The sequence below is a fragment of the Carcharodon carcharias genome, chromosome 25 (genome assembly GCF_017639515.1).
Source record: "Carcharodon carcharias isolate sCarCar2 chromosome 25, sCarCar2.pri, whole genome shotgun sequence".
In the NCBI taxonomy this organism is placed as follows: domain Eukaryota; kingdom Metazoa; phylum Chordata; class Chondrichthyes; order Lamniformes; family Lamnidae; genus Carcharodon; species Carcharodon carcharias.
The window spans coordinates 10,362,313-10,384,397 of NC_054491.1; the positions used below are offsets into that span (position 1 = coordinate 10,362,313).

Sequence of the window (22,085 nt, forward strand, 5' to 3'; positions counted from 1 at the left end):
GGAACAGTTAAAAATATCATAGCAAGTGATGAAAGTGAAAGCAGACAGCAAAGCTACAGCTTGTAGTTTTGTTGCTGGGGAAAAAGTGCTAGCTCTGTTACTAGTCCTGGGTGACTCATTAAAAGCACTGTTTAGTGTGCCTTACAGGATTGAAAAGAAGCTGAGTGAAGGGAATTACTTAATAAATACTCCAGATAGAAGAAAGAAGCAGAGGGTGTGTCATGTAAATATGCTTAAAAAGTACTTTGACAGGGAAGAGGACCAAAAGGAGATGTTAGTGGTGGTAGATAATGAGGCAGAAGTAGAAATGCAGGATTCTGAAATTGATTTTCCTCTAATTAAATTGGTTAATGAGGGATACTTGAAAATTTAAATGTAATATTGAGTAATCTTCCAGACAAGTATCAAAGTGATTTGGAAAAGCTATTGCTGTCACACAAAGATATTTGTGGAAATAATCTGGGAAGGAAAAATTTAGCAATATATGATGTGTCTGTAGAAGTTTCATCTTTGCTAAGGCAACATTATTATAGATTAAATCTGGCAAAGTTATCACAAGTACAGAAAGAAATTGATTTTATACTTCAAAATAATATCATTGAGTCTAGTTGCAGTAACTGGAATTCGCCTATTGTGCTGGTACTGAAACCAGATTGAACACAAAGACTGTGCGTGGACTATCAAAAGGTGAATGCGATGACAAAAGCAGATTCATATCTTACACCATGGTTGGGAGATTGTATTGAAAAAGTAGCACAATCAAATTTATCACAAAAATTGACTTGCCAAGAGGATATTGGCATGTATTATATTTGGAGAGAGCAAAGGAGATATCAGCTTTTGTGATGCCAGATAGACAATATCAGTTTAAAGTCATGCCATTTGATATGAAAAATGCCCTTGCAAGATTTCAAAGACTGACAAACAAAGTAATTGCAGGTCTGAGCAATTGTGCTGTTTATATTGATGACTTAATAGTTTTCAGTCAGACATGGGAGGAGCATTTACAGCATCTGGAATAATTATGTGAAAGTCAAGGCTATCGTGGATTTCCCAATACCTACAACAAAACGAGAAATTTTATGATTTCTGGGCCTGAGTGGGTTTTATTGGAAATTTGTACCAAACTTTAGCAGCATGCTTACTCCACTGACTGAACTATTAAAAAAGAACAAATAGTTTCAATGGACACAGGAGTGTCAGAAGGCATTTGACAATTTGAAAACTGTATTAACTATGACTCCAGTTTTGGCAGTACCCAATTACCCCAAGCAATTTAAGTTGGCCGTTGATGCAAGTGATATAGGCATTGGAGCCGTACTGTTACAAGAAGATGAAAGTGGAATTGAAAACCGACAGGGTATTTTTCACGGAAGCTGAATGTACAACAGAGAAGATATTCAATGGGTTTGGCCTTAGCATTGCAGCATTTTGGAATTTATGTTGTAAACAATTCGTCAGAAACAATTGTTTATACAGACCACAATCCTTTAAAGTTTCTGGACAAATCTCGAGACAGAAGTGCAAGGCTATTCTGATGGAGTTTATTACTGCAACCATCTGATCTACAGATGATACATGTAGTGGGTTGAGAAAATCTGACTGCCGATGCATTACAAGAGTTTGAAGCTTAAAGGGAAACTTTGACATTTAAAACCTGGGCCAGAATTTTTCCTTCGGCGAGCGGGCATGTGCCCAACAAGCTGGAACGTAAAATGATGCATGATGACGTCGGGCATGTGTCCCAATGTCACCGTGCACTGTCGCGATATTTCGTTCGGTGGGCGCGTGCCATAGTCGGCTGTGGGCCACTGATAATCGAGAGGCCGATTCAGGCCATTAAGAAGGTAATTAAGTTGAAGCTTAAGCTGCCCATCCAACCTCACGTTTGGCAGGCGGGCGAAAAGGCCAAGTGGCCTTTACATTTATTAGGAAAACTCATTCACGAGCGGGATAATGTTTCCTAAAGCTATTACAAATTAAGTAAAAACTTTCTTTTGAACTTAATAATATGTCCCATTTCACGTGACACTGTCACACGAGGGGACGTGGTTCATTGAATTTTTATTGCATTTATTAATTTTTTTCAAAAAGCGCTTCAAGCTGCAGGCCTCAGGGAGATTGAAACGCTCTTTTGCACAAGGGAGTGAGCTGCGTGCTAGGCCCGCGCTCCCTCTTCTCCCTGCCTGCACAGGTAGTGCTCATGCTACTGCTCGTGATCCATGCAAGGTAGGCCTTAATTGACCCGCCAGCGTGAAATAGCGGTTTGGTGCCGATTACGGCTGGCGGTCGGCTTCCCCACTGACCCGCGTGCTGCCGCTGAGCCCGACCGATGTGGGAAAAATTCAGGCCCTGGACACTGAACTGAAATGATTTCCGTTGATATGAAGGATTTGTATGTATATTGTTATGTTAATGTATGCATCAGGTAATGTAATATGTAAGTATATAGTTGAGTATAGGAGATAGTATAAGTTGGGTTAATAAAAATGCAGCCGTCTTTTTAAATTGTGACAGTTCGTAAGGAGGGGTGTGTCAGGAAGCTATAATAATTCTCATAATGTTATTGGAATTTATTGTAAAGTTGTGGTATCTGTGTCTAAATGTGTGTGTGTGTGAGAGAGAAAGAGACTTAATTGGATTAAAGGCAGGTGGTCTGAAGGCTTTGATATAAACATAGTAAATATGGGGGATGTTTAGAATGTAAGATGTAAAAGGACATTTGCATTTTTAAATGAACCAGACTAGATTGTTTTCAAAGGAGGAGTGTAATGTGTCACCTAGCCAGGTGAAGTTTAGAAACAGCGGGCTGAATTTTCCCCCCTGGTCAGGGGGGATGTTGAATGGTGGGCGTGTACAGGTGCGCTTCCGATCAGCGCCCCCAATCGGCAATTAAGGCCCGCCCAGCGTGACGTCCACACAGAAGCATTATGCGCTTCCTGTGCGGGCGGGGGGCCGGAGGGGGGGGGGCGGTGCAGAATCCTAAAATCGAGAGTGTGCTCTTTCGTGCATGTGCATGAAAGAGCGCACTCATCTCCCTGAGGCTAAGTGCAGCCTCAGGGAACAAAGAACAAAGAACAAAGAACAAAGAAAAGTACAGCACAGGAACAGGCCCTTCGGCTCTCCAAGCCTGCGCCGATCATATTGCCTGTCAAACTAAAACATTTCGCACTTCCGGGGTCCGTATCCCTCTATACTCGTCCTATTCATGTATTTGTCAAGCTGCCTCTTAAACACCACTATCGTACCTGCTTCCACCACCTCCTCTGGCAGCAAATTCCAGACACTCACTATCCTCTGCGTAAAAAACTTGCACCGCACATCTCCTCTAAAGTTTTCTCCTCTCACCTTAAATTATATCCCCAAGTAATTGACTCTTCCACCCTGGGAAAAAGCTTCTGTCTATCTACTCTGTCCATGCCACTCATAATTTTGTAAACTTCTACCAGGTCACCCCTCAATCTCTGTCGTTCTAGTGAGAACAATCCAAGTTTCTCCAACCTCTCCTCATAGCTAATAAACTCCAGACTAGACAGCATCCTGGTGAACCTCCTCTGCACCCTCTTCAATGCCTCCATATCCTCCTGGTAATGTGGTGACCAGAATTGCACGCAATATTTCAAGTGTGGCCTAATCAAGGTTCTATACAGCTGTAGCATGACTTCTTTTATACTCAATACCCCTGCCGATGAAGGCAAGCATGCCATATGCCTTCCTGACTACCTTATCCACCTGTGTTGCCTCTTTCAGTGACCTGTGGACCTGTACACCCAGATCCCTCTGCCCATCAATGCACTTAAGGGTTCTGCCATTTACTGTATAATTCCTACCTGTATTAGACCTTCCAAAATGCATTACCTCGCATTTGTCCAGATTAAATGCCATCTGCCATTTCTCTGCCCAAGTCTCCAACCGGTCTATATCCCGCTGTATCCTTTGACAATCCTCTTCACTATCTGCAACTCCTCCAACCTTAGTGTCGTCTGCAAACTTATTAATTAGCCCAGTTACATTTTCCTCCAAATCATTTACGTATACTACAAACAGCAAAGGTCCCAGCACTGATCCCTGCGAAACACCACTAATCACAGCTCTCCATTCAGAAAGGCACCCTTCCATTGCTATCCTCTGTCTTCTATGACCAAGCCAATTCTGTATCCATCTTGCCAGCTCACCTCTGATCCCATGTGACTTTACCTTCTGTACCAGACTGCCATGAGGGACCTTGTCAAAGGCCTTACTGAAATCCACGTAGAAAACATCCCCTGCCCTCCCATCGCCGATCATCTTTGTCACTTCCTTGAAAAACTCAATCAAGTCAGTGAGAAATGACCTCCCCTTCACAAAACCATGCTGCCTCTCACTAATACGCCCATTTGCTTCCAAATGGTAGTAAATCCTGTCATGAAGAATCTTCTCCAATAATTTCCCTACCACTGACGTAAGACTGACTGGCCTGTAATTTCCAGGATTATCCCTGCTACCCTTCTTAAACAATGGAACAACATTGGCCATTCTCCAGTCCTCTGGGACCTCACCTGTAGCCATTGAGGATACAAAGATTTCTGTCAAGGCCCCAGCAATCTCCTCCCTTGCCTCCCTCAGTACTCTGGGGTAGATCCCATCTGGCCCTGGGGACTTAGCCAACTTAATATTCTTCAAAGAGACTAATCAGAGCTTGACTGTAAATTTCAAAAACCTAAAAATAGAAAAATAAAATTGCTAAAATGTCCTCTCATGTGACAATGTCACATGAGTTGGGACATGTCCATAATTTTCACAAAAACTTTATTAAAATTTTTAAAAAGCTACATGCAACCTCATCCCCGCTGGTGGATGAGGTTTCATGCTTTTTCTGATTTGTACCAGGGCTCCTGGCCTGCCCACCAATCTTAAGGTTGGATGGGCAGGTCCTTTAATTACTTAATTTCCTCTATCAATGGCCTCAATTGGCCATTGACAGGTCGGCGGGTGTGCAGCTGATTTTGCTGTGCCCCCACCTTCCTGAAAATTTAAATGGGGTGCGGTGACATTGGGAGTTCCCCTGGGTGTCGTGGCATGTCATTTTATGTGTCGGCAAGCAGGGCCTGCTTGCCGACACATAAAAACCTGCCCAGAGTATTTATTTTTCCCAAAGATTACTGGTAAAACTTAGTGCTTTGAGAAATTTTTATTATCAGAAAGATAAGGTCCAAAGACATACTGTAACAATGGGAATTTGCATTCAAAAGAGAAAATATGTATAAAAAAGCAAAGGTTGTGTGTAGGGGAAGGCGTTTTAAGTTCTTACAAGTGTGAAAAGCCTTCAGCACCAATGCCTCAAGCTGTTGTTTTCAAAGAACTGAAGTTAAGAAAACTCACTTTGAATTTGACTGTTTTGGGGTATCCTGTTTCTTTGTCTGGGTCTTTTAAAATCCATGTGCCTTACTGTTGCCTTAATGAAAGTGTAACTGGGAGTCAGATTAAGTAGGGGATTTAGAATTTATCATAGTAATTTATAGGTCCATGTATGTATTTAAGATCATTTCTCTTATTAATAAATGTTTAATCTAGTTTTGTAAAAACCTAAAAGACTTGATGGTCTTATTACTACTGAATTCAAAGTATGCATTTCAAAAGTTATACAAATTGCAAAACAAGTTGTGGCAGTTGTTTCAAGTTTCCCTTTGGGATTTGAACAACTCAGCATTTATATCGGCCGTGCCGTAACACTTGAGTTAATTCAAAACTCTGCTGCTCGTATCCTAGGTTGCAACAGTCCCATTTACCTATTACATCTGTGCTCACTGACTTCAATTTGTTTCTCCTCTGGCAACACCTTGATGTTAAAATTCTCATTTTGCTTGCAAATCCTTCCATGGCCTTGCCCTTCCCTATCTCTGTGGGTGGTGATGGTGACATAGCAATGCCACTGGACTAGCAACCCAGGTTGGGCACTAGGGACATGGGTTCAAATCCCAACATGGCAGCTGCTGGAATTGGAAATCTATTAATAAATCTGGAATATTAAGCCAGCCTCATTGACAACTATCATCAATTGTTGTAAAAACCCATCTGGTTCACTAAAGTCCTTTAGGGAAGGAAATCTGCCATCCTTACCTGGTCTGGCCTACATATGACTCCAGACCTACAGCAATGTGGTTTACTCTTAACTGCCTTGTGAAGTGGCCTAACAAGCTGCCACTCAGTCCAAGGGCAACTAAGGATGAGGAACAAATGCAGGCATTGCCAGCGATGCTGCCTGCATCCCATGAAAGAATAAAGAAATATCTATGAAATTTTCTTCAGGCCCACAACTCTCTGAAAATATGTGCACCACTCCAATTTTAGCATCTTGCGCATCCCTGATTTTAATTACTCTATCATTGATGGCTGTGCCTTTAGCTGCCTAGACACTAAACTATGAAGTTGCATCACTAAATGTCTTTAGCTCTCTCTTCTGCTTTAAAACGTTCCTTTAAACCCACCTCTTTGACCAAACCTTTGGTCATCTATCTTAACATCCCCTTCTTGGTGTCAAATTTTGTTTGATAATTACTCATGTGAAGTGGCTTATTACATTAAAGGCACTTTATAAATGCAGGCTGCTGTTGTTGGATTTGATCCCTTTGAGGCTGATTGCTACCATGACTTAAGATTTAAGTTCAGTGAGGGTGCACGACGAAGGAAAAGTGTACGCAAGTTGCTGGCTCTATGTAAATGAGGATTCACCTATCAAAGACAACCTCTTATACTATCAGACTGCAAACAGGAAATCACAATATGATAACTCAGAAGAATAATAATGCCACATCACTTCCTGTGGTGCTTTACTTGCCAAACTATACATGTTCTGACACAAGACAAAGATTGAAAATATAAAGAATTGAGACAGGCAGTTATCACTTCTGCATCACTAGACCTAACAATATTTACATATAATTATTCCTCTCTAGGGTCCAAGTGTAGGCAATTCAACTGAGACAACAAAATAAACATTTTCCTCTATTTAGGTAGGTAGTTTTGAGAAGGAAGGTAGGTTGGGAGTGTAATTTGCTCCATGCTGTCATCAGATAATTGTGGTCCAGATGTCACATTTTGCCTGTTTGTGCCTAGGGTGGGCGTTACACACTCTTTGTTTACGAGTGATAATTTGCTTTATGCAAGTAGCTGTACTGAAGTAGTTTTGATGATATGTATTGGTACATGTGGAAATTATTAGGAAGACTAGTTTCTACACAGCAAAGGAATTTAAGGCCAGCAATTTTCCATACTTTGATGCACTGTCACATGAGGGAACATGTTTAAATTATATTCTACCTCATTTATTGAAAAGTTTTATTATCACCTTAATCTCCCCGAGGCAGATCTGTGCCTCAGAGATTGCTGTGCTCTTTCGCGTGCATGTGAGAAAGAGTGCAGGCCCCCGACTCGCCCTCCTCCCCCCGCCTGCACAGGTAGCGTTGAGTGCTACTGGCCGCGTGTTACGCTGGGCAGGCCTAGATTGGCCCACCCACATAAAACGGCAGCGCGCAGCCGATTGCGGGCGGTGATTGGCTCTGTGCCTGGCCCCACCCACTCCTGCCCAGCCTGCCTGCCATAGGAAAGATTCTACCCCCTATTTCTATTTTGTGGAGACTGATAAATCCATGGCTTAAACATGACACACGCAGCAATACTATTGCATTAAACCCAATTGAAATTGGAAGTTTTCCTTAGTTGTGATATAGGATATAGAGACATGGCAAAGATGAGGTACTAGTTTATGCAGATCAATCAGCTTGTGGGCCTGAAAACCAAATGTGTCAAGAATGTTTGCTCCTTTTTTTTGAAACAGTTCTTGATGTGTTTTGGGCCTGTACTCTCAGGAGTTTAGACGAATGAGGGGCGACCTTGTTGAAACATGTAAGATTCTCAGGGGGCTTGACAGGGTAGATGCTGAGAGGTTATTTCCCCTTGTGGGAGAGTCTAGGACCAGAGGACATAATCTCAGAGTAAGGGGTCACCCATTTAAGACAGAGATGAGGAGGAATTTCTTCTCTCAGTGGGTAGTGAATATTTGGAATTCTTTACCGCAGAGGGCTGTAGAGGCTGGCTGGTTAAGTATATTCAAGGCTGAGGTACACAGATTTTTAATTTTTATGAGAGTCAAGGGCTATGGGGAAAAGACAGGAATGTGGAATTGAGGATTATCAGATCAGCCATGATCTCATTGAATGGCAGAGCAGACTCGATGGGCCGAATGGCCTACTTCTCATATTCTTATGGTCTCATGGTCAATCCAACTACACAGGAGTCATATCACTTTCTTTCCTATCAAGATTCTCTACCCTGAAGAAAGTTTTCATCATATTGTAAGATAAAAGCAAAATATTGTGCATGCTGGAAATCTGAAATAAAAATAATGCTGGAAAAGCTCAGGAGAAATGTGGAGAGAGAAACAGAGTTGATGGAGTGATTTTATCTGGACACCCAGACAAAGGGAGTGATAATGATAGCTTTAAAGACTTGCTCCAATGCTCATATTTCTGTTATTGGCCTGCTACAATGTTCCAGAAGCCCAATGCAAACTAGAACAGCACCTCATCTTCTGACTAGGCACTTTACAGCCTTCTGGATTTAACACTGAGTTCAACAACATCAGACCAGGAACTCTGTCCTCCATTTTGTTTTGTTTTTTATGTCCATGACATCTTTGCTATTTAATCTCTCCTGACCTTCTATTTTGCTCCACCACCACCCCCTACCCCCTTTTTAATCACATAAATCCCATCACATTTCAACCTCTCTTTAGCTCTGACGCAGAGCTACGGGCTTGAAACACTAACTGTATTCTTCTCTCCACAGATGCTGCCAGACCTGCTGAGTTTTTCCAGCATTTTCTGTTTTCATTTCATCAACCTGTGTTTTGCCCACATTTATCAGCAATGGGCTATTAGTTTGCTGTGTGCAAGTAAACAAGCAAAATTGGATGCAAATGAAATTAAGCCTCAACAAGCACCGGATACAATAGTAAAACTGTAGTGAAATGAAATTTTGGATGAATGTGATGTGTCATGAAACTATCATATTTTTCATAATATTGTTGTGGGATAATGTAAAATAGGTTAGGTGTGTGTGTGTAAGTGTGTAGTTCTGTGCGTGGCTGATTTAATTGAATTAGAGACAATTAGACTGAAAGGTTTAAATTATCAAATGAGTTAGGTGTTAAAAAGGCATTTGAAATACTAAGGAGTAAGCTAGCATAAAGTCAGCAGGTGCAGTGTGAATGAAATTTGCATTTTAAGTGGAGAGTTGTTTTATTTTCAAAGAGACATGATAAGGGTTTTATGATTAGCAAGATAAATAGGGCAAGATTATTAACTTGATTTTTCCCAAAAGTGCTGACCATAATGGCAACATAAAAGATATTTATATTATGGAAAAGTAAATTTCAAAGACATGGGGGAACAATGGGATTTAAAGATTAAAGAGTAAGAAATATATTTAAAGGAGGATGGAAGGCTGTGTGGTGTGTGGCCGTGTGAGGTCTGTGAGGTACACCATGTGAAACAGACTTGGGGAAAAGCTTCTAGCCACTTTGCAGAAGTCTGCGGCTCCAGAACCAAACTTGTGCTAAAAGTCTTTGGAATTCCACTGTTGAGTGGGTGTTTGTGATAACGTTGCTGGATTGTCTCTATAAATTTAAAATCTATTTTGGATTGTTGCCTTAAAGGGAGTGTGTAGTTGGGAGTCTGGTTAATTAAGAATTTTGGGAATTGTCATAATATTAAGTAACTGTATAGTCTTGTATATGTGCTTTAACCTTTTCTTTTGTTAATAAATGTTCTAATTTATTTTTTTAAATCTCTAAAGGTGTAAGTGGGCTCATTACTTTTGAATTCAGTGCACAAACCTTCTCATAATAAATACAAATTTCAAAACCATTGTGATAGCGTGGCTAAGTTTCCCTTGTGGATTTGGTCAGCCTGGCAAATACCACCTACTGTATTGTAACAAAATTGGGGGCTCTTTGTGGGATATTTGAAATTGCTCGATTGGCTTGGAGTCGGTGAATACAAGAAGAACATTGAACTTAGGGGCTGGTGTTAAGGGATTTTAAATCAGTGAGACTGTAAATATGGCTTTAACCATTGTTAAGACTTTTCGGGGAGTAGAATATCTCACCCTGATTGGTTTACAAAAAAGTAATTAAGGATCAGTTAACAGAATTGGTAGATAAGTTTCAGCTAGGATTAACCACAGGGGCAAAGAAAGTGGACATAATTGAAGTCATAACACAGCATTTGAAACTGGAAGGGATACCTGAAGCTAGTGAGTCAGTTGAATTGACTAAGATTCAGCTGCAAATGAAAAATACTTGAATTAGAGGCAAAAGAAAAAGAATTGGAATTAAAAAGGCTCAAGGAAAAGGAAAGAGAACGAGTATTTAAAAGGGAAGTGGAGGAAAGAGAAAAGGAATGAGGAAGAGAATATCAGATTAAAAGGATGGAAGTTAAAAGATAGGTCTCAGATGCTGAGGAAGGTTCGAATGTAGAAATGACCACTTTCAAATACAACCCAGTGGGGAGATGTTTAAGTTTGTGAAGACCCTTCCAAAGTTTGAGGAAAGGGATGTAGATGCATTATTTAATTCATTTGAGAAGATAGCTAAGCAGATGAAATTGCCACAAGAAATTTGGACACTGCTTTTACAGTCTAGGTTGGTAGGTAGAGCTTATGAGGTATATGCATTGCTGTCAGAAGAAGTATCAGTGGATTATGAGGTAGTAAAATAGGCTTTTTTGAGAGCTTATGAATTGGTTCCGGAGGCATACAGGCAGAACTTTAGGAATGTAAGGAAGCAGACTTGTCAGCCTTATATTCAATTTGAGAGAGTAAAACAAAGTAATTTTGACTGGTGGATATGGGCATTAAAGGTAGAGACAACATATGCAGCTCTTAGAGAAGTAATTTTTTGTAAGAATTAGAACTCATGTGGAAGATCAGAGGGTTAAAACAGCTAAGCAAGCAGCAGAGATAGTTGATGATTATGAGTTAGTCCATAGATCACCCTTTTAAATCCAAGAAGGATAGGAACTGCGGAGTTGAAAGGAGGGCAGGGAGTCAGGAAAGAGAAGGAGCATTTGGAAATCTTCAGGAAGTTTCTCTTCAGACCAGAAAGGAAGGTGCTGAGGGTAGAAGTGACACTCAAAAACTTAGGTGTTTTCATTGTAATAAGGTGGGGCACACAAAGCCAACGTGTTGGTGGTTACAGGGAAATCCTATTGTAGTAGTTGGAACACTGAAAAGTTCTGGAAATAAGAGAAATGTGGGTTTTGAGATCCAAAGGTATGAAAAAGCAATGGTTTGTATTAAGGTGAAGCAGGAAAAATCAGTGGTAAGTAAAAAAGGATGGAAGGCAGTATGAAGGATGGCCGTGTGAGGTCTGAAAGGTACACCATGTGAAACAGACTTGGGAAAAAGCCTCTAGCCACTTTGCAGAAGTCTGCTGTTCCAGTAACCAAAGTTGTGTCAAAAGCTTTTGGAATTCTACTGTCAAGTGGGTGGTTGTGGTAACCTTGCTGAACTGCCTCTATAAATTTAAAATCTATTTTGGACTATTGCCGTAAAGGGGGTGTGTAGTTGGGAGCCCAGTTAATTAGGGATTTTGGGAATTGTTATAATATTAAATAACTGTAACTGTGACCTTGTGTGTGTGTGTTTTATTCTTTTATTAATAACTGTTCTAATTTAATTTTAAAAATCCCTGAAGGCGTTGGTGGGCTTATTACTTCTGAATTCAGTGTACAGACCTTCTTGTAATAAATACAAATTGCAAAACCGTCGTGATCATGTGGCCAAGTTTCCCTTGTGGATTTGGTCAGCCTGGCAAATGCCACATGTCGTGTCATTAAAGAGCAAGGATCAATGCTATGTATTAAACATAATTTTGAATTGGAATTAGCACATTTTTGGCATTCCAGAAAAAGTGGGACAATGTCAGCTTGCCATATTCATATTTTATCTTGTCAATAATTACCTAATGTCTTATTCAACTTGACTTGTTTTGTTGATGCTGACTTCATTGTTTTGTGTAAAATGGGCAGCGGTGATATTTGCTTTAATTACTGTCCTAATCAGAATTAGTGTTTTCTCTTCCTATATATACTCATGCAAATACTAAGAGAGCAATAGTATGGGAACAATTGAATGTTAGATAAAATGAAAGAAAGTTAATATGCAGCATCATTTTCAGATCATGGGCAGATTACATATTTTTTCATGTATCTCCCTCTCTCCCATTGTAGGTAGGTTACTTGTTTTTGAAACAAAATAAACTGCAAATGCTGGAAATTGGAAGAGAAGCAGTAACTGAAGAGATTGAACAACTTCGAAAAGAAGAAAGACAGGTATCACGGGACTTGAATACATAAGGAGAAATTCAGCAAAACAGAGCTCCCATATACAGGGACATGGAACTGGCGATTGTGGTGCAGTGATCCCAGGATATGATTATGTGCATCCTCTTGGTGTGGCTCCTCACTGGGACCGTGAGATTGTTCAATTTGCCGTGCAGTTTAGGTTGAGACTCCAGTGCAGTACTGAGAAAGTGCTGCATTATTTGAATGAAGTTTAAACTGAAGTCCTGCCTGCCTGTTCCAATGGTTTAGCTGGATGCGAAGTTGTCCTGATTGACATTGCTGCTCATGGGAACCTGCTGTGCAAATCTTGGTCACCACATCTGCCGATTTAACAACAGCAATAACTTCAAAGAATTGAATGCAAAGTGCTATGAGATATAACAATACCTTAATTTTTAAATCCTCACTCTTGTTTGCAAATAGCACTCCTAGTTCCATATCTCTGTAACATCCTCCAACCTGATACAACCCACTGTGATATCTGCATTCCTCCAGTTCTGGCCCCTTGAGCACCCCAATTTTAAGTGCTTTATTATTGGTAGCTGTGCTTTCATCTGCCTAGGCCCTAAGTTCTGGAGTGCACTCTCTAAAGCTATACACCTCTCCAACTCTGTTTTCTCCTTTAAGATGCTTGTTAAAGCAAACTTCATTGACAAAGCTTTTAGACATCTGTCATGATATCTCCTTATGAGGCATAAAAATATTTTAATTGATAATGCTCGTCAAGCACCTTGGGACAAATGCCTCTTCAAAGGTGCTATGTAGATGCAAATTGTGGTTGTAGCAGGTGCTGAGAAATTTAATATGATGCAATACGAAGATGTCAATTATTCATGTTTTGACAGAATTGATTATGGGGTTTTCTGTCCTATATTTAGATATCAGTGTATGTGGGAGCAGTCCAATTAGCAAGTCTGAATATTTCTAATGCCAAAACAGACATAGGTGCAAACAATCTTCCAAAACTTTCAGACTCTATATTCTGAAAAATTAAAGGAGCTTTTGTGACTTTTATTTTCAAAATTGTGCTATCTGAATAAATCTGAAAATCGATCTCCCTTGCCCTCTAGTGTTTACATGTTGATAATCCCACGCCTAGGAGAAGATACTTCAATCTGGCCTGATTCGATCAGCCATTTGCTGGCCTCCTTAGGGGTAGATTAAAAGAGGCATCAGTTATTCTCTAGTTTATATGCACATAAATGCTTGAATATTAATTTGAGGCTGACAATGCCTATGCAGATTTCTTTGTATGGTAAAATGAAGCCCATGAGAATCAGTATTATTAGAAGGGATATAATTATACTTTTTCTCCATATTGTATTATACATAATTCATTATGTCTCTATTTCATTTTGCAAATTAGTCAGGTCTTGGTTAAATGGCTTGCCCTAATTTCAAAACCTATGCTAACCCATGCTGAATCTATTTGGAACTTATAAAAATATATGCAACATCATAACTTTTATCAGGAATTGGATTTTCTTTTCCAGGCATCATCCTTGATTGTTCAAGAATTGCTGAACCAAGGCTTATGCTGTGAATGTTGACTGCTGTTTGGTAGGTATAGATATTAATACTGTGCGGATATTTCTGAAGTTTATTCCTAATAATTGATTCCATTGTTTTACATAAGAGTAGAAGCAAAGCAAGTAGGCTGCCTGCATCAGTGTTGAACTCCCCATTTTTGACTGTGGGAACTATTTTAGCATTTGTCCAGTCTAACATTATTTTAGTAGTGTCCAGTGTCCCTTTCATTATGATTGATAGTGACTTAAAAAATCTAGTCGCAAAAATCCCCAGCACTCTGGGGATTGAGCTATGTTGAGCCCGTTTAGCCCATATCAAATTCATTGATTTTAATTTGATGAAAATATTCAGATGTTAATCTTTGCTGAAGCTTTTGACCAGTTTGTTTTACCAAATCAATTCAATAGAGAAAGAGACTGACCTTTTTCTCTTCCTCTCCCTTCAATTAATCATTTAATTGAAAATACCCTTAAATCCTTAAAAGATAAGGCTGAAGCATTCACAATAGTCTTCAGCCAGAATTGTTGATTGGATGATCCTTCTCATCCTCCTCAGGAGCCCCCAGCATCACAGATGCCAGTCTTCAGCCAATTTGTTTCACTCCACATGCTATCAAGAAGCAGCTGCAGGCACTGGATACTAAAAAGGCTATGAGCGCTGACAACATCCCGGCAATTCTACTGAAGACTTGTGCTCCAGGACTTGCCGCACCCATAGCCAAGCTGTTCCACTACAGCTACAACACTGGCATCTATTCAGAAATGTCAAAAATTGCCCAAGTACATCCTGTACACAAAAAGCAGGACAAATCCAACCTGTCCAATTACCACTCCAGCAGACTACTGTCCATCATCAGTAAAAGGGTTATCAACTGTGCTATCAAGTGGCACTTGCTTAGCATTAACTTGCTTACTGATGGTAGTTTGGGTTTTGCCAGGGCCACTCAGCTCCTGACCTCATTACAGCTTTGGTTCAAATATGGACAAAAGACCTGAACTCCCGAGATGAGATGAGAGTGACTGCCCTTGACATCAAAGCAGCATTTGACCGAGTGTGGCATCAAGGAGCCCTAGCAAAACAGGATTCAATGGGAATCAGGGGGAAAACTCTCCATTGGTTGGAGTCATACCTAGCACAAAGGAAGATGGTTGTGGTTGTTGGTGGTCAATCATCTCAGTTCCAGGACATCACTGCAGGAGTTCCTCAGGATAGTGTCCTAGGCCCAAACATCTTCAGCTGCTTCATCAGTGACCTTCCTTCCATCATAAGATGTGGTAATCTGAGGCGCAATACAGCTTTAAGAGAATGTGAGTAGATTGACCATGTGACTGTATTACTCAATTGCTGTGTAGCATGGGCTACAATGTTAATTAGTGGTTTAGAATAAGGTCTGGTTGGAGAAGCACACATGTGTTAGTGCTCTGTTACTTGTGTTAATAAACAGTATGTGCTTCATCTTACAGTGGTCTCTGTGCCTGTGGTATCTTGTTTACCAACTCACTCACTGGTAGATAGGCGTGCAACCGTGTTCGCTGAGCAAAACAACCCAACAGAAGGAACATAACATAAGGTCAGAAGCAGGAATGTTCGCTGATGTTCAGCACCATTTGTGACACTACAGATACCGAAGCATCCCAGGTCCAAATGCAGCAAGACCTGGATAATATCCAGGCTTGGGCTGACAGTGGCAAGTAATATTTGCTCCACACAAGTGTCAGGCAATGACCATCTCCAACAAGAGGGAATTTAAGCATCGTCCCTTGACATTCAGTGGCATTACCATCACTGAATGCCCCACTATCAACATCCAGGGGGTTACCATTGACCAGAAACTGAACTGCACTAGCCATTTAAATACTGTGGTTACAAGAGCAGGTCAGAGGCTGGGAATCTTGTGGTGAGTAACTCACCTCCCGATTCCACAAAACCTGTCCACCATCTACAAGGCACAAGTCAGGAGCGTGATGGAATACTCTCCAATTACTTGGATGAGTGCAGCAAAAACAACACTCAAGAAACTTGACATCATCCAGGACAAAGCAGCCCACTTGATTGGCAACCCATCCACAAACATTTACACCCTCCGCCACTGGCGGACAGTAACAGTGTGTACCATCTACAAGATGCACTGCAGCAACTCATCAAGCCTCCTTAGACAAGCACCTTCCAAATCCATGACCACTACCATCTAGAAGGACAAGGGCAGTAGACACAGTTCTGAAAGTTCCCCTCTAAGCCATTTACCATTCTGACTTGGAAATATATCACCGTTCCTTCACTGTTGCTAGGTCAAAATCCTGGAACTTCCTTCCTAACAGCACTGTGGGTGTACCTACACCACATGGACTGCAGCAGTTCAAGAAGGCAGCTCACCACCACCTTCTCAAGGGCAATTAGGGCTGGTCAATAAATGCTGGCCTAGACAGCGATGCCCGCATCCCGTGAATGAATAAAAATAACTGAATTGTTAACTCCATTTGCAGATATGTGCTAGCATATTTTTAAAAAGGGGAGAAAGTGGTAGGAACATGTTTTTGATAAAGGAAAAAATGACTCAACTGTCTTCATGTTGGCATAAGCTAAAACCTGGAATCTGTTATACGAAGGTGGCAATCAACACTGGAATTGGAAGCACTTTACTAACTAAAGTTTCATTCATCTGGATTCAATGTTACGCTGTAATCAATGATTAAAATTTGCTGGATGGTATTTACTAACCTTCACAAATGAGTTAATCTTGACATCCCAAACCTCCTTCATGTTCACTTATTAAAACATCAATTTTTCACGAAAAAGTGCTCAGTGATCCTTTAGTTATAATTTTACAATCTTGACCTTGAACTAAGTGGAATTGCATCACTGCACATACCATTATGAAAATGACACATGATCCTTCACACCCTTAAAAAGAAGCTAGCTAGGTGTTTTATTTCAATGCGAACACATCAGAGGGTGGATTTATAATGCAACATTAGCCTTACAGGTATACTAAAATTGCATTGTAATTCAGGAGTCTGATTCTGACCTACCAGTGTGTTACGATACTTCTCTGGAGAAGATAATCTCACACATGCAGAACTTCACATTTGGAGGAGTACAACTTGAGTATGGTGTCAGGGTTCACAAAGTGTTCATGGGCGGGTTCTTTGGATCCAGTCTACGCCTTTAAAACTTATTCAGAATTTATATCAATGTATTAAACATGTAGATGTTCCTCTTTGTGCTCTTAATACTTTTAAACCCAAATGACCTGAAGTGCATGTATGTCAACATACATGTGTATGAGTGCAGAGCTCATGTCTGCATTTAATACTCCAAATTGTAGCGAAGCTGTATAAATCGGCATTACTGAGTAAAAATGGATACTATAGCTGCCAATTTGAACTTAGTAGTTACAGCACCTTAAGATTATAAAAGAGATGTTAGAACTTTCTCGAAAATGTATCCTCTTTTTTATGAATTTTTATTCTTGTTGTTGAGCCTCATTGGGAGCAAATATAGAATTTACATTCATGATTTCCCTCCCCTCATGATTTTTCCGTTCTGCAAAATTAATAGTGGTGTACACTTATAAAATTTACAGGGATTAGTAGAACTGTGATCTCTAGGACATGCAAATAGTAATATGAAGAAGAAGAAGAATGAGGAAAGCAGTCCAACAATTAATTGTCCAGTGTTGAATCCTGATTCCTGTAATTCTGCACTACCAGAAAGTTGGTGTCATGCTTTTAACTGTACATACATTGAAAGATGGACCACGGGTGACTTGTAAGTGGGTAGCCACTATTTGTAGCAGATTGGTAATTCTAAGTGACATTTGGGAATTTATGAAGCACTCATTTCATTTGTCCCGCTCCAGTGACATTCAGATGTTACAAAGGGTGAGCCATCTGTTAAGTGAAAATTTGCCGACATACACATGTGTGCAATTAGCCAGGACTTGCCTCCAGTAAGGGTGTACCATTGCAATTTTAGGATTGGGATTCAAGGCTGTCTGATTGGCATTTGGAGCACCTTTGGGCTATGGAGGGGAAAAACAAGCCATTTTCCCCAGGGTAGGAATTGGTGTGCGTTGCGCCCATTTTCCAGGCATAAAATGGATGAAAAACAAGTCCACTTTGCAGTGTGATTGCCGCACTCAATTTAGGCAGCAATTGCTCCCATTGCTAAATTTTTAGGAACCTTTTGTAAGTGCCCTAGATGGACACCAAAAACAATAATTATAGCCCCTCAATATGCATGTTAGGGGCCTAACACCTGTTGAAATTTGTTGCTGGTGTACAAAGAAGCCCTAGGCCCTAGTCCTAGCACATTCCGCATTTTCCAGGGCCATCAACAAGAGGTGAGCGAAATTGTGATTTTAGAAATACTGGTTGAAGTCAGGAGGAGCAGGTATGCTTTTCCAGTTCCACAGCAGCCATGACTGCATCCGTGCCCTGTCCGTCAATAGCCCACTCTAACCTTCGCCTCTTCCCAGGACTATAAGGACCACTGCTGGGGAGGCTGGCAGCCCAATGTTGATCTTTCTGCCTGGTCAAGCTGTCTGTGGATGTGTGATGAGCGCTGGTGGCCCGAAGGCCAATCTCCTTTGATTCTCAGTTTTGGCACATGCTGGCCGAAAAATAGACTCAGGTGAGAACATAAATTAGGAACATTAGAAACAGGAGCAGGAGTAGGCCAGTAGGCCTCTCGAGAATGCTCTGCCATTCAGTGAGATCATGGCCGATCTGATTTTGGCCTTAATTCCACTTTCCTGTCTGCCTCTCATAACCGTTGACTTCCTTGTAGATCAAATGTCTGTCTAACTCAGCATTGAATATATTCAATGACCCAGCCTCCACTGCTCACTGTGGAAGAGAATTCCAAAGGTTAATGATTCTCTGAGATAAGAAATTCCTCCACATTTCCTAATGGAGGCCCCTTATTTTGAAACTGTGCCCCATAGTTCTAGATCTCCCCGCAAGCTGAAACATCTACTCAGCATCTGTCAAGCCCCTTCCAAATCATACATGTTTCAATAGGATCACCTCTCATTCTTCTAAACACCAATGAGTGTAGGCCCAGCCTGCTCAACCTTTCCTCATAAGACAACCCTTTCATCCTTCATCAAAATCCGCCCTAGGTTTTTATTGCTCTCTAGTGACTTCTGCTGGAAAGAGCGGATGTAAACTTGTAGGGGAGAACAGAATCATATCTTGTTAATGTCTCCAGAGCTGAATAGATCTTTTAAGCACATAGACCAGGCTTACATGTGAAGATTGATCACTAAAGAGAAACAATTTGCTTTACTTACCCTTACATACAATACAAATCAAAATCTACTTACACTAAAAAGAAGTTTTGTACACTATCTGTTTCTGTGATCTTTACTTCTGCCACTGAAGGCAGATGGAGTAATTATTTTGCCCGTTTGTTAGTCTGTGCCTGTAAACAATGTATCTCAAAAACTAATGGATGGATTTCAACAAAACTTGGTACACAGATAGGGTATGGCCCAAGGAAGAACTGATTAGTTTTTGCCAAAGATGCAGATCCATATCCAGATCCAGATTCTGGAATGTTTTTAAATGACCTGTTAACATTGGGAGAGAGGGCAAACTGACTTTTTCTTTTAGAATGTTGTTTTATTTAGAATGTTTTTGATTGTTTTAGAATGTTGTGGATTGTCTCAGCTGCTGTGATGGAATTTGTCACAGCTATTAAAATTTTAGCAGAGTTTTCAGAGCAGTTTGTTGGATGAAGATTTTTTTAAAATTCATTTACGGGATGTGGGTGTCACCGGCTAGGCTTGAAGTCTGTCCAGTGAGATGGAAGCACTTCAGAAAAATATTTCTTTTTCCAGCTTTGTAGCAACAGAACACCAACCAGGCAGAGAAGAGCTGTGTAATTGTAATAATGTTGGATTAGCAGGGAGTGGTGGAAGAATGCACACAATTAAGTGCCGTCTTCACTTGTTTATGCTATGTAGCTCAATGATATCCCTATAATGCTTATGTTCTATAACCCTTAATTGCAATCTTTCTCAGCTCATTGGCAATGTACTGGTAGGCTGTTGGTACCTGTGGAGCTGTACCCTGACCAGGGTTCGTTTATTCAGAAGAAAATTGGGGGGTGGGGTGTGGGTGTTGGGAGTTGGTGATAGGGGGGAAATCATAATTTACATCACCTCCCCACCCTGTTGCTAACCCAGATTTGCTTTGTGCTACTGAATAGGCAAGCATGCTTGGAGAGCTCATTGTTGTCATCCTCTTACAAGGCCCAATCCTGTGATACAGAAATCGCTCCTTCAAATGATGATGAATGACCTAACAGTGATGAATAATAGCACTGCAATGCATTCCAGGTACTGGTAGGGAAGTGATGAAGGATGGTTGAAATAATATCCTATGGGATGAAATTGGTTACAATATTTCTGAGTTAAGCATTTCGATATGCTGACTGTTATTGTGCCATTAAATGTGTATTCATAGGAAAAAAAGACGTACACTTCATGAATTCACCCATGTTTTCCCTTTCCCTAATAGGACCTCAGGTCATTCCTCATTGTTGTTCATCTAGAAGAGTGGAACAATGGAGATTTTGATGTCTGGCATGAATGCATTTGATCGATTGACTTCAGCAGAGCAAGATCCAAAATGGCAGTTGTCTCCATTTTCACAGCCTGTGCCCTAAAATAAATTGGCTCACTAGAAATTGCCTTTAGCTTTAGCGCTGTGACTGAGAATTAATAATTTGCCAGAATGAGGCATTCACATGCACATGTAATTTAATTTTCTGTGGACCTCAAATATTTCAAAGTGATTGTAATGGGGAAGAATGACAACATTCCAAGGCTGATTTTAACTACATGGTGGTGGGGGAGGGGAGAAGGAGTGTTTCCCAAGTGGTCTCTTGGTTCTTATCCAAGATGGCAGTGGCCATAGCACCAGCGTAAACAGGGCCGTAAGTGACCTCATACTGTTTTCACACCTCGAAAACCCTGTTTAATATCTTTTTTAAAATTTGTTCATGGGATGTGGGCATCGCTGACTGGGCCAGTATTTATTACCATCCTTGGTTGCCCTTGAGAAGGTGGTAGTGAGCTGCCTTCTTGAACTGCTGCAGTCCATGCATTGTAGGAACACCCCCAGTGCTGAAAGGAAGGGAGTTCCAGGATTTTGACCCAACAGGGGACTTGATCCGATGGAGAAAGTTAAAATCAGCCCTCCCAAGATTCTTTTCACCATCTGGAAAATCATGGCAAAAGCTGCAAGGATTTTCCTCATTTCTTGTAGAGAGATTCCAGGCTATGGGGGTTGCTGAAGCTAACTATTTAATAGTTTGTACATTCAGCATTATTTCTAGAAGATCCTGATTGCATGCTATGCTTGTAGACTGGATCCCCAAACAAAGCAGAAGCAGGGCTGGGACATAGGAGCAGGATTAGATCATTCAGCCCTTCATGTTTGCCTCTCGGTTCACTTACAGCAGGGCTGATATACCTCATCTCCATTTACCTGCCATTGCTCCATTTCCCTCGAAACCCTTACCAATTTTCAAAGGCTCACGTGCACGTGCAGCCTTTTGGCTGAGAGAATTCCAGAATTCTAATACACTTTGGGTGGAAAAAGCGTTTACTGAATTCTATCCTGGATGACCTAGTTCTAATTTCAAAATGACATCCCCTCATTCTTACTTACTCATCAGAGAAAATAACCTTTCTACTGCACCTACCCTATTGAATCCTTTAAACATTTTATCTGCCCTTTTAACATTTTAAACACTCATTCTGGTTCAATTATGTCCTTTAGGGAAGGAAATCTGCTAGCCTTACCTAATCTGGCCTACATGTGACTCCATACCCACAGCAATGTGGTTGACTCTTAACTGTCCCCCAAAATGGCCTAGCAAGCCAATTGGTTCATGAACAAATGGGGATGAGTAACAAATGCTTGCCTTGTCAGTGATGCCCACATGCCATAAAAGAATAAAGATCACCCCTCGATCTATACTCAAGGCAATACAAGACAAGCTCATGCCACTGATTCCCACAATTTAACCCTCTAAGCCCTGGGGTCAGGAGCAGCAACAAGATGCAGATTGGGGATGGAGGGTGATAATTTTTGATTTTCTTGTGAATCAGAAGACCGAATTTTGATTTGGCTGCAGGGCAAGCGGGCGGGCCACTACTAG

General features: G+C 40.8%; 1 long non-coding RNA gene across 1 annotated transcript in view; it reads left to right on the forward strand.

Moving 5' to 3' along the window:
- LOC121269556 overlaps positions 1 to 14,897 on the forward strand; it is a 65,325-nt gene extending 50,428 nt beyond the window's left edge. Inside the window, exons 4-6 of the long non-coding RNA XR_005941377.1 lie at positions 12,270 to 12,371; positions 13,877 to 13,943; positions 14,851 to 14,897. This is a non-coding gene — a long non-coding RNA (uncharacterized LOC121269556). The remainder of the gene's footprint in view (positions 1 to 12,269; positions 12,372 to 13,876; positions 13,944 to 14,850) is intronic.
- The last annotated feature ends 7,188 nt before the right edge of the window (positions 14,898 to 22,085 follow it).